Raw genomic sequence first — 9,105 nt, 5'->3', positions numbered from 1 at the left:
TGCGCGTGTTTCACAGATTTTGCTCACAGCACTTAGTTCAAGGCCAGCCTTTAAAGAAATGGTTTTCCACTTCAACATGTTCCTCCAATTGTACTTGCTGTTGGGAAAACTGATAGATCCCACTGCATTTCTGTCAGCCGTACTGTTTTAGAAGAGTGTCCTGCAGGTTGAAAAGTACTTGTCTTGTGACATCTTGTAAGCCTTTTTGCTCGCTAATGCATCGTCAACAGTCGCTGTTGGTGCAGGGTAGCGTCCCACTCCGTGTTCACAGAACGACGGAATTGTCTAGTTCTCACGTTCCAATAGTCCTTGCCGGGCCTATCATGCAGACAAGTTATGACTAAGTGATGAACTCATCTGATACCGGCTAGGATAGTCAGAACGCGTAACATTTTTTTAAAGAAAAAAAAATAGAAACCTTCTGCTTCGAGCATTGTCTGCATTACACTCTCATCCCTTACACGGCAGTATTTAATATTGTATCTGGGACCCCGAGTAGTAAACCCAACTTCCATAACTCTTATTATTTAGTGCCTTGATCTAGAACTACACTACAATTTTCCCGGGCTCTATAGCCCCGAATAATCACGAAGGTAAAACGAGTTGTCTTCAGCTGGAGGTAGAGTAAAAATATGGGTGTGAGATCAAGTAGTAACAGAGCTCTACTTTCTGGTTCTTCTGCATTTCTCTCTCTCTCTTTTTTTTTCCTCTGCAGCTCTCCAGTACCATGGACGTTATCACCTGATGTCCTGTTATCCCGCCCCTTTCTCTTGTTAATGTTTTCCATATGTTCCTTTGTCATTGATTCTGCGGAGAACCTCCTCACTCCATATCTCATCAATCTACCTAATTTTTAACATTCTGCTGTAGCAGTACATCTGATATACTTTGATTGTCTTCTGTTTCGGTTTTCCAATTGTCCATATTTAATTACAGTACAAACCTGTTCTCCAAAGCACTCCGTCTTTAGGCCACAAGTGGCCCATCGGAACCATCCGACCGCCGTGTCATCCTCAGTTGAGGATGCAGATAGGAGGGGCATGTGGTCAGCACACAGCTCTCCCGGGCGTTCGGTAGAGTAGCTCCTCAATTGGCATCACGAGGCTGAGTGTACCCCGAAAAATGGCAACAGCGCATAGTGGCTGGATGGTCACCCATCCAAGTGCCGGCTACGCCCGACAGCGCTTAACTTCGGTGATCTCACGGGAACCGGTGTATCCACTGCGGCAAGGCCGTTGCCTGTTCTCCAAACGTACTCAGAAATTCCTTCATCAAATTAAGCCCTATGTTTGACACTAGTAGACTTCAGTTGCCCAGGAATGCCGTTTTTATCAGTGCTTGTCTGCTTCTTATGTCCTCCTTGCTTTGTCCATTATGCATTATTTTACTGCCTAGGTAGAAGAATTCCTTAAATTCATCCACTTCGTAATCACCAATTCTGATGTTAGATTTCTTAAGGTTCTCATTTCTGCTACTTCTCATTACTTTCGTTTTCCTTCGATTTACTCTCAGTCCATATTCTGCATCCATTAGACTGTTTATTCCGTTCAATTGATCCTGTAATTCTTTCCCACTTTCACTGAGTATAGCGGTCTCATCAGCAAATCTTATCATTGATATCCTATCACTCAAAATTTTAATACCACTCTTGTACCTTTCTTTTATATCTTTCGTTACTTGTTAGATGCACAGAGGGTGTTTGAAAATTCCTGTTACAAATTTCTAGGATTTGTAGAGGGGAGTGAATAGATAATGTTTTGAATGCTCAACAGGGTTGACATGGGGAGGTGCTTATGTAGCATTGTCTGATGTCACTTGACGTTTATCCTACCTCTCTGACCAAGTTTGAGCCTCATCCAAAATGTCAGTGAACGTTAGGGCAACCTGATTGAGAACACGTTCACAGAAAACTCCATCATAATCTATTTGCATGGCGAAACTCACACTAATGGAAGAGCTACTTGTCGCCTTTACCAAGATCGATGTGCACAGTTTTCTATTCCATACATACCATTTTCACCAAAATTACGCAACACCTTAGAGAAATCAGGGCCGAATGTCGTGTTACAAGAAGACGCCGCACACCCGAAACTGGAATAGGCCGTATGGCATCATGTTGAAGAGAACCAGTCAATGAGCTCATGAGCATTTGCACGTGCAATTAATGTTTCACCCACCGCCGTCTGGTATGTTGTGGATGATCGACAACTACAACCATACCATCACCAATTGTCCACACCAATACCAATACTCACAGACACGTGATTGAGGCTCGAACCAGGTGAGAGAGGCAGGATGACATCAGCCATCCCGATGTAGGTACCCCTCCGCCACCACTACTACGCTGTTTGAAACCTACTTAGCATGCATGTTTTCAAATGGCTGTTGCACGGAAACGATACGTTTCTCGACATGGGTTCCTATTCAAAATATTATGTACTCTCCTATAAAAGTTCTAGAAGTTCGTAATGGGAATTTCCGAACACTCTCTAGATTGAACAGCAAGGGCGGAAGACTACATCCCTACCTTGAACCCTCTTCATTCCGAGCACTTCTTTCTTGGCAGTTTGGTTGGGAGGTGAAGATATGGTGGAGCGTAAGAAGAAGAAGAAGAACAAGAACAAGAACAAGAATACGGTCTGAGAACTGATGGGAGAATTGAAAAAACACAGAGATTATCGGACGTCTAAAAGGTTCTCCTAGAATTCGAACCACGGCCCTACAGACGAGAAAAATGACTGGAATTTTCGGTAAATTTTTTATGTCCTACAACTGCTAGTCTAGAGATGCTCTAAAGCCACAAATGGCGAGTGGGGGATGGCATCCCACTTGCCGGAAGCAGAGGGGGCTGGTCTGCCTCAATTTGTTTCTGAACACTCGAACAAAGAAGGCATCACGTGACTCTTTGACATCATGTAACTTTTCGTAGATGCTTTGTTCTGCCCCTGTCTTGCTGAAACCAATCTATGGAGACTTTTACTCCCCCACACAAAGGATACCTCGTAACTCTCTGACCTCATGGACCTTCCTGTGACTGTAGCATCCTGAGGGATTCTTACTGAATTTACCACCCTAAATGGTGTGCGCGTCCCATCCTTTACTCTCTGCCGACAGGCAAATTAAGAGAATTTTTGTACAGATCAAAAAAAGCACTAACAGTGGAACAGTGGAACACTGTGAAAGTGATCCACAGATCATGAAATACGGAAACATTGCCAAAGACGCTTAGTCAATTACAGTGCTCTGCTACCGTAAAGCTCTCTGCCGATGAGAAATGCCTCATCAATCGCGAAGTAATTTACCGATCTCGAAACCGATATCAGTTGCAATATTCGATTTTACGCAAAAAAGATGATATTTGCTACAATGTTATGCTGAAAACGTAGAGTAGCATATGAAAATTTCCAGAAATTCATGTGTCTTTTTATGGTGAGCAGTGGTGCACCTTTACTGGTACACGAGCTCTTTGGTACGACTATCGACCGAGCGAGGTGGCGCAGTGGTTAGACACTGGACTCGCATTCGGGAGGACGACGGTTCAATCCCGTGTCCGGCCATCCTGATTTAGGTTTTCCGTGATTTCCCTAAATCGCTCCAGGCAAATGCCGGGATGGTTCCTTTCAAAGGGCACGGCCGACTTCCTTCCCCGTCCTTCCCTAATCCGATGAGAACGATGACCTCGCTGTCTGGTCTCCTTCCTCGAAACAACCAACCAACGACTATCGATTACCCGGCTGTACTACGATCTTTGCCCTGGTTATGATCTGGCGGCGGGTATTTGCGGCCATGGAGTTGGTCGTCGGACTGGCTACGAGGCGCTAGGACGTGCTTGAGGGGACGAAGGAGCAAAACACGCGGGCTCAGCAGCAGCGGCGCGGCCAGTCTGCCTTGCAGGACGGTCGCGAATTTGTGGTGCACCTGCCTGATGTCAACTCCGGGCGCTGCTCCTCGCATTGCTTTGGTACCTGTTTTCTGGGACAGACCATTTCCTCGAGACCATCTCGAACAACACTCTCCATCGGAGGTGTAAGTGGTTTTGGTGCTTTCGTTTCGTGGAACTATTTGCGTTGTAGCGGCTGTCACTTGTTGGTTGGTTGGTTGCCCTAATGTATATGTTGTTGAAGTGAGAGCAGCCGGCAAGGTGTGTAACCGCAAGGAGACCAGCAGTCACTACTTCCTTTAAGGAAATTAGAGTCCGCACAAGATCTAGTAATTGTAAGGTATTGAAGATATTAGGTCATAATCTAGTTGTAATTTTCTGCATACCAAGCTTACACAATTGACAGTTACATTGCAGACCTATGCAAGGAAATTAAAGTGCACCAAACGTGTGGTGATGTTCTGCATTTGAATAACGTAATATTATCTTGAAATTATTTCCATTTCGTCTTTGTACACATTGTCAGCCTTAAAGTCTGATACTATCTTATAACATTGCATTTGTGTACAAATCTTAGTTTAAATGTTTACAGAATTGATATTGTTGCAAAATTTAAGTAGTTTTATTGAATGCACTTATTCTTTTTTTAAAATTGTATTCTTATTTATTTGTTCTTAACTTATATTAATGGTTCTTTGGCATGTTGTCTGCGGTCTGTTTGTGTTCCAGTTTTCTGTGAGTTGGGATATGTGGGAGCGGCGCCACGTTTTTCTTCAATGCAGAGAAGCTGTGACTTGTCGTCTAACGTGAAATGACTCCCGGTTGGGCCCTGGCGTTTAGGTGTTATTCTGGATGGCTGGTCTGATGCTTCCAGCATATTAAGTTAAGTCACCTTTTGGCCAGGGCAGCCTGGCGTCACTGCCCGTTTGGTAGTTATTGAAACAATTTTATACATATGTAGAAAAAAGGGGTTTTTAATTTCCACGTGTTGATTGCCTCTAATTTGTTTTATAAAAGCTTCTTTTGAATAAATTATTAATATTGTTCTGCTAGTTGTTGTGTTAAGGAGTGACATAGTATGGCCTTGACCTTCCAAGCTAAGTGTACCCATCATCCCGACTTCCGAAGTCACATATGGTTTGGCATAATGTCATACACCTTAGGAGACTAATCTTGATATCAGCAGCATAGCCTGCACAGTATAATTCTGAAGATAAAGAGTGGAAATTGTATCTTTAGAGAGCCGAAACTTTAGCGTGGGACGTGCTGCAAACCACTGAGTAAGGCCGGTGTTACACTATGAAATTTCTTCGATCAATATCTTTGACAAATATCTTTGTCAAAGATATTTGATAGTGTAATAGGGAACTTTGTCAAAAGTCGTCAAATATTTGATCAAATCTAGGAAATCACTGTAGATTTGATCAAAGAAGTCGCTTCCCTTCTGTTCCCTGCAATGTGACATGTTACCACGTGGAGCGCTGGCATCGCTGCAGCGTTCAGTCATCTACAATGTTTTTATAAACGTTGCCGGTAAATACAATTGGTGTATACCGACAACTACAAAGTTTATAGAGATCTATGAAGCTGATGAGGCGCTTTACAACGTGAGGCACCCTGAACACAAAAATAGATTTAGAAGATTGGAGACCTGATCTAACGTAACCTAACCTAACTATCTCCTGCAGCAAGGAATCAGAGTATTACAGTGAGCCCGTCTTCTGCAGATATAGCAGTTCTTAAGTAAGTATTGTGCTTTGTGATATGAGGATACACTTCACAGAGCACATACAGAAATGTATGCTCATCCATTCTAAAGTAATTGATGTACGACTTGATGTCCTACAGTATAAGCTCACGTAACAAGTTTTGCGGAATGCATTTACCGTGTCGTCGTAAAACCCGCGGCTTCACACAGGTAAGTTTCCTTTTTTCCCCCCGCTTCTCTTCCGCATGTACACACAGTACAATTGTGGTGTATGCAACTGCTGCGGTTAATAACAAGTTGTTGTTGTCCGTCATCTTGAACATTGACGAAAAATATGATGGTAATGTAATACCACTTTTTTGAGCCCCATCAGAGTTCTTTGTCAAATATATTTGACGAATATTTGATCGCATCTTTGATCAAATCTATGACAAAGAAATTTGATAGTGTTATAGCGGCCTAAGTAGAAGTTATCTCGTCTGTGAAGACTGGAAAATTGAGGAAACTGGTAATTCCACATTTTATTTTTTAACTAATGTTTATGTCAGTGTTATAACATATTCCAGATCATTCTTGTACTTTAAAAAGTAAAGTAAACTAAGGTAGCAATGCTGATAATCATATGTGTTTTTAATGTCGAGAGAAACAACAAATATCTCTTCCACTGCTGTTTCTCATCTCGACGCAAATAACACATCACAAACGATCTTCTCCCAAATAAACACAACAGGAAATGTGTAGAACGGCAGACAGTCGAACAAAAGGCATCTGGAACATTCGGACCTGCCGGACACACACATACACACACACACAGAGAGAGAGAGAGAGAGAGAGAGAGAAGGGGGGGGGGGGACTTGTAACGACTTGTCTCACTACAGCTCCTACAAAGGACTATGACGTCACTGATCACAACAAGAGGCTTCTGTTTCTGGTGTCCAGGAACCAGTCACAGACCGACAAAAGACGTAAGAATAGGACGCTTCCTGCAAGCCCTTAAAGGTATTTCTCGGAAAGGCTAGCCCATTTGGAACAGCAGCGAAATACCTGACTGTCACGGCTGAAGAACTGAACGGTCAAGAGCGATGTGATTTCAAACGTTCTTGATATGCTAGCACCTTCTGAAATACGTCCTCAGCAAAGTTAAATAGGCTTATCTAGAAAAAACGTTACACTGGTCAGAGCAACTCCTTGGCACCTCTCAATGCTGAAACCTCTATTCCTCCCTCATTCTTATATCTGCCGGAAACTCTTAGGACTGGAGTTTGTTCCCCTGTGTGTATTCACGTGCGTCATATTTAGTATTCCACGTTAAATGAATGTTTTTTTGTGTTCGGGTTTTCCAGAACAACTTCTCTGCATCCTTTCAGCTAATGTGTTGGACTGGTAAAAGCTACTCTTTGACGCTTATCACTAATGCTACTTTCATAACTATTTCCACCAGAAAGCTTTATAGTCTATCGTTTGTTGGATTTAGTATCATGTGAGAGATGTTCATAACACTGATTTCGAAAAAATTGACAGGAACTCTGCATTGCTATATAACCTAATCCCCATGAGTTTGACGTTGGAGTTCACTCAAAAATTCTTCCTAAATGCGCTTACAAATCTTGCCAAAGACTGCAAAGCGAATGAATCCGGATCTGCCGGCCCTGAGTCTGCTGAGGTGATCAGGTGAGATGACATGCTGAGTCATGTTATGATTTCACAGGAGTGACGTCGTCCATTCTGCAGGATCCAAACGCAAATCTGCAGAAAATACATGTTCTAATTTTTGGGTGGAAAATGGTACGATAAATAAAAAAATATTTATTTACTTCGCAAATTTTCATTAGCTAAAACTAAAACTCTCCCTCTCTCCCCACAGGGTGGGGTTTCAGAGAGAGGAATTAGAGTTTTACAAATGTTGACCCAAATATTAATTTTTTCCGCAGATTCGGATAAGTTTTGTTTGAAACTGGGTGCCGAACCGAGACTCGAACTCGGGAAAACTTGCCCGCGGAAGCCAACGGTCCCGAGTTCGAGTCTCGGTCCTGCACACAGTTTTAATCTGCTAGGAAGTTTCATATCAGCGCACACCCCGCTCTAGAGTGAAAATTTCATTCTAAGTTTAGTTTGTTTCGTGGTCATGAGGCCACATAACTTTTAATTATCAAACAAATCATCTGACTAGCTAACTAACTAACCGACTAACTAACTTAGGTATACGAAATAAATAAGTAATTATTATATATCCGTAACCACTTACCACGCAAAAATGAGAACATGGATTTCCTTGAATTACAGCACCAACTACCAAGAATCAAAAGAAATGTTTAAGACAAAATATATGTGGTTTTTTATGTATAATCTGATTCTGCAATAAAAAATGGGGGTTCCCATTTGAAATTTTAAAGTTGCCTCCCCCCCACCCCCAGGGGACTGGGGTGGCTGGCTAATTTTAGCACCAGGAGATGTCCCCGTCGAAAATAATCAACTTTGGATTCAACACATTTTCTCGTGTGAAGCTTATTTTGTGAGTTATTTTGGTTTGTCAACTTAAAATTTACACACGTTATATTATTTCTATGTTTACCACTCTACAAATTTGACAGTGTATTGGTGCCAGAGTCTTCGTTGAAAGCATAATACTCTGTGAGTAATACATCACCTTTTTTCAAATGGAGCATACGTCCTTAACACGAACCCAACAGTATCACAGAGTTTCCAATACACTATACACCTAATCATTTACAGTGGTGAAACAACCTCATTTCATCACACACAATTCAGAACTACTGGGAGAGAAGGGTACTTAATACAGCATTGCTCGTTTCTTACCCCCTTGCACTCTTCTATACTGAACCAATACTGATACTGTCTTCTGTCGAGGACGAAGTATATTCACAGGGGTAGTACTGGTATGCATATACATAGTGGTAATCATTTATTTATAAGCAGACCAAGTACTTCGCGCTTAACCAACTGTAGTATATTGAGAGCCAATTAACAAACAAGTGTAAGCCAGAACAAATCAATGCCAATGTTTCCTCCAGCAACAGCACTCATCTTACTACCTCTTACAATTCTATCCAAATATTAGCGCCACCGTTTCTAGGTCACATATCAGTGGGATTTGTGGTCACTGATGGCTCTGAGCACTATGGGACTCAACTGCTGAGGTCATTAGTCCCCTAGAACTTAGAACTAGTTAAACCTAACTAACCTAAGGATATCACAAACATCCATGCCCGAGGCAGGATTCGAACGTGCGACCGTAGCGGTCTTGCGGTTCCAGACTGCAGCGCCTTTAACCGCACGGCTGTGGTCACTGATCTTCTAGACAGTCACTTCTTTGTGGGTGGATCGCACCTCCCTCAAAAATCCATGTAAATGAATTTGAGTCGGACGTATTCTTCTGCTCTATCTCACTGCCTTGTCAGTTCCTAGTGTGTGTTTTAGTTTCGTTAAGATTCGAGGAAATGAATCTGAACCCGATATATGCTTTGTACTTCAGCTTCACCCCATGTGTTTACTGCTA

General features: G+C 42.3%; 1 pseudogene; it reads right to left on the bottom strand.

Moving 5' to 3' along the window:
* Positions 1 to 1,123: 1,123 nt before the first annotated feature.
* On the bottom strand, positions 1,124 to 1,240 carry LOC126417485 (5S ribosomal RNA; annotated as a pseudogene).
* Positions 1,241 to 9,105: the final 7,865 nt, after the last annotated feature.

This window comes from Schistocerca serialis, chromosome 8 (genome assembly GCF_023864345.2).
Source record: "Schistocerca serialis cubense isolate TAMUIC-IGC-003099 chromosome 8, iqSchSeri2.2, whole genome shotgun sequence".
NCBI lineage: Eukaryota > Metazoa > Arthropoda > Insecta > Orthoptera > Acrididae > Schistocerca > Schistocerca serialis.
This window is presented reverse-complemented; position numbering and strand designations above follow the sequence as displayed.